The sequence below is a fragment of the Helianthus annuus genome, chromosome 2 (assembly GCF_002127325.2).
Source record: "Helianthus annuus cultivar XRQ/B chromosome 2, HanXRQr2.0-SUNRISE, whole genome shotgun sequence".
NCBI classification, from domain to species: domain Eukaryota; kingdom Viridiplantae; phylum Streptophyta; class Magnoliopsida; order Asterales; family Asteraceae; genus Helianthus; species Helianthus annuus.
Window position 1 is genome coordinate 71,459,965 of NC_035434.2, and position 4,504 is coordinate 71,464,468.

General features: G+C 41.7%; 1 non-coding gene across 1 annotated transcript; it reads right to left on the bottom strand.

The window, feature by feature from the left end:
* Positions 1–711: 711 nt before the first annotated feature.
* Positions 712–818, bottom strand: LOC118489959. Its single transcript, XR_004887970.1, has one exon. It is a non-coding gene; the product is annotated as a small nucleolar RNA R71 (small nucleolar RNA).
* Between the last annotated feature and the right edge of the window lie 3,686 nt (positions 819–4,504).

Sequence of the window (4,504 nt, forward strand, 5' to 3'; positions counted from 1 at the left end):
TTTTTAGTTTTCCGAGTTACAGAAGGCTGACCACGGGGCCGTGTCGGTGCAACACGGGGCCGTGTCCAACTCTCCAGTAACAGGGGTCCGGAAAACAATCGCTGTAACTCTGACCACGTGCCGTGTTCACTGAGCACGGGGCCGTGGTGAACCTTCTGACCAACATTCTTTTCTGTTTTTGTTACAGGACTTGGAACCAGGCTCCACCTCTACGTAGTGTATAAGCTCCAGTTCTAATAAAGACATAAAAGAACCTTTAGAAGAACCCGAACGCTTTCTCTGAAAAAGACTAAATGCTAAAAACCAAGAGAAGGTTTCGGGGAAACCACTCCCAATGGCGGACCAACGTACCCTCATGGATTATCTACGACCCACCGTAGGTAATCTCGGCGCCGCTATCAATGCACCGAATGTTGAAGCCAATAACTTCGAACTTCGGCCGCATTTGATACAGATGCTTCAAAACTCTGCAACCTTCCATGGGCTTGTGGACTAGGATCCCATCTACATATTACTAATTTCTTAGAAATATGTGATACCTTTCGGATCAATGGAGCATCAAATGACGCCATCCGCCTCCGAATGTTTCCTTTTTCACTAAAAGACCGAGCAAAAGCTTGGCTTAACGCCCTCCCAGCTGGATCGGTAAACACCTGGGATGAACTAGCCCAAAAATTTCTATATAAGTATTTCCCTCCCGCTAAAACGGCTAAATTAATGACTGAAATTAATACATATTCACAAGAGGACGGGGAATCCTTATATGAAACTTGGGAAAGGTTCAAGGAGCTATTGCGAAAGTGTCCACATCACGGCCTTGCGATATGGCAACAAGTATCCACTTTCTATAATGGATTGTTGCCACACACAAGGCAAACACTTGACTCTAGCTCTGGGGGACTTTTAGGTAATCGCCGCCCGCATGAAATATATAATCAAATTGAGGAAATTGCTCAAACCAATTTCCAGTGGCACACTCCCCGAGGCAATAAATCTATTGCCCCGGGCGCCCATAAGGTTGATGAAAGCACTTCTTTACAAGCCCAAATCGAGGCCCTTTCTTCAAAAATAAAAAAGTTGGAAATGACGAAAACGGTCTCGGTTATGGCTTGTGAAGGGTGTGGTGGGCCACATGAAAATTAGAGTTGTATGAAAGAAACAGATGATCAACAAGAATCGGTAAACTACATTGATAATAGACCTAGGCCGTCGGGTCCTCCAACGGGCTCCTACAACCAAGGATGGCGAAATCACCCTAACCTTGGTTGGAGAGAACCCGACAATGGTAGTAACCAACAAAGCGTAAACCAACGAACAAACTTTCAACAACCAAGAAATGAGTCACAAAATTTCCCTCAACAACAAGGTGGACGAGAAAGGCTTGAAGATACTATATCTCGCCTCATCTCCGACACTGAAAAGAAAAACTCGGATAGGTTTCTACAATTAGAATCAAATTTTAGAAATCAACAAGCTAGTATTCAAAACATTAAAAAACAAATAAATCAACTAGCCTAAAATTTCTCCGAGAGACCGCAAGGCGCGCTACCAAGTAATACCGAGACAAACCCAAAGGCACAAGTTCATCTCATCACTCTACGGAACCGTACCGTGGTCCCGCAGAAGGGCCAGCACCTATTGAGGAGGTCACATCTCCGCCACAGCAAGAGAAGGTCACTCCTCTACCTCCAGAACCCACCAAGGCTCCTCCGGTTCCATACCCCGGTAGGTTAATCGTCAAAAGACCAATGAGCAATTCGCAAAATTCGAAAGTTTGCTAAAACAATTGAATTGCATGTCAACATTCCTTTCATTGACGTCCTAACCCAAATGCCTAAATACTCTAAGTTCATGAGGGACTTCCTTACTCATAAAAGGAAAATTGAAACATTGCAATTAGTTAACTTAGGCGAAGAATGCTCCGCCCTCGTACTCAACAAACTCCCCCAAAAGAAAATTGATGCCGGAAGCTTCACAATTCCTTGCTCGATCTGGGACTCCCCCGTTCGTAATGCACTAGCCGACCTCGGGGCTAGCATTAACCTCATGCCCGCATCAATGTTCAAAACACTCGGCCTAGGAAAGACGAGTCCTACAAAAATGAGTATACAACTTGTTGATCGATCCGTCAAATTCCCGTTAGGCGTCATTGAAAATCTCCTAGTCAAGGTCGACAATTTCGTCTACCCGGCCGACTTTGTCATACTTGATATGGAAGAAGACACCGAAGTCCCCCTCATACAAGGGAGACCATTTCTCGCCACCGCAAAAAGCAGTGGTGGATATGAATGACGGAACACTCACTTTAAAATATGGGGATAATGAAGTAAAATTCGGGGTTGGGAAGAAAATAGAGGACGATGACCCGGTCAATTACATGAAGGTTATTGATTCGAGTTTGGATGATGCTCTCCGACGGTGCAACATGGGATGCAAAACATCCCGCCCGGAAAACATATAACCTTGCCTTGGGTCTAGCCAAGGACCCTTATAAACGTGGCGCACCACGGAGGCATTCCGCGGAACTATCCTTAGTTTAAGTTTCATCTTTTAGTTTTAATTTGCAGGAATAAAACATACTCTGGATGGTCAATGATAACAAGGGAAACGAGAAACATAGCCCCAAACACGAAAACAGGGCCATCCGACAACAATTTCTTCGTTCTAGTAAGCTCAGCACGGGCCGTGCCCAGCCAACACGGCCCCGTGTTGAACATCCTGCAGACAAATGCCCAGTTCGGGTAACTGGACACGGGCCATGTTGTCCAGGCTTCTGTTTCTTTTCTTTAATTATTGTTACTGCCACCTGAACACGGGGCCGTGCCCGGTCACCACGGGGCCGTGTCCAGACTACCGGTAACCTAAAATTTTGCTTTTAACACCATTTTACACATTCAATCAACCTAAAAATTTATTTTTGGGACACATTGAGGACAATGTGTAATTTAAGTGTGGGGGGGATGCTAAAACCTTGAATTTTGCAAGTCCTAATAACAAGCCTTACACAAAACTCTATTGGAACCGCTAATCACCCCAAATTTTTTTTTTCAAAATTTTCAATTTTTTTTACTTGTCTAAGTTTAAGTTGGGAATTCTAAGTTTAACAAGGTTATATTTTTATAAGTTTACAACTGATAGCGTCGTGATAAAAAGAACCAACATAAGAAAATTATGAAACGACATGACAAGTTTAGTTAAAATTTGATTATATATACTTGATCACATAAAAACCCATTCCCACAAAAGTGATTTTTGAGCCTTTATTGAGCATACAAATATACATCTTTACGCTAAATGCTCATTTTTCGTTTCTTGTGTGAATAGCCGCTTGGTTCTTACGACTCTAGAACTTGCCACGACAATACATTCCCGGTCCTTACCAACTTAAACCCAAGTAAGTAAATGATGGAGGCATTAGGACTAACCCTTTTTCTTTCAACACCATTATTTTTATTTTTCTTTTCACCTACCCAAAAATTCCCCCTAGTTAACCCCTTTGAGCCTAAACCTTTTCATTTCTTAACCCAAAACCCTTTCTACCCACCAAAAACCATTTTTATTTTCACCTTTTATTTTAGTAACAAGATCGGTTTTCGTGTGACTGAAAAAAAATGCATATTTACAAACAAAGCTCCTCAAACAAAAGATTGTTTGAATAAATACTTCATTAAAAATAGAAAGTCACAAAAACAAAATGTTTTACGAAAACCGACGCTTTTTACGCCTTTTCGCCCTTTTCAACTAACCACTAACCCAACTACCCACCTTTAGCCCAAGCCTAACCCTTCACCCAAAAAAAATCCTCTTGATATTTACAAAGGTATAAAGTTAAAAAGGAGGAGGATTGATTGCTTGGCAAGCTTATGGTAGGAATAAGTTCCATGCCGCTCTCGAGTGATTCACTAAAAATACACCTTCGGCCGAGTGTGAGTGATTTCCCCCGTGAGGTATGTGAACCTGTATATAAATGGAATTTTAGAAAGGCATGTTATGCCTTAATAAATAATTTACCTTATGAAAATTTTTAATAAATCATGACGAATAGGATTGTAAATAAGTTAAAATAAAACCTAAACAATCTTGGAAATTCCCGACACTCTATGACAAGCCCAAAACCTTCTCTTCTACCCATTCCATTTGGGAGTGTAAGCCACATATTAAAGAGTTTCGCTTGAGGACAAGTAAAGATTCAAGTGTGGGGATATTTGATGTGTGTAAAATGCAACATATAAATTACATCAAATGAGGCATAAAACTAACCCTTTTTAAGTACTAATGTTGGAAAAAGTGTATTTTTGTCTTCCTTTTGTATTTTCAGGATTAAATGAGCTCAAATTAACAAAAGAAGCAAAAAGACAGCTAAATCTAACATAAATACAAGAAAGGGAACAAAAGTGGACTGCCCGACCCCTCCACAGCATCCTCCAAAGCAAAACAGAGAAGGCAGAAGACTGAACACGCCCCGTGCTCAGCGAGCACGGGGCCGTGCCCAAGAAGCAGCAGA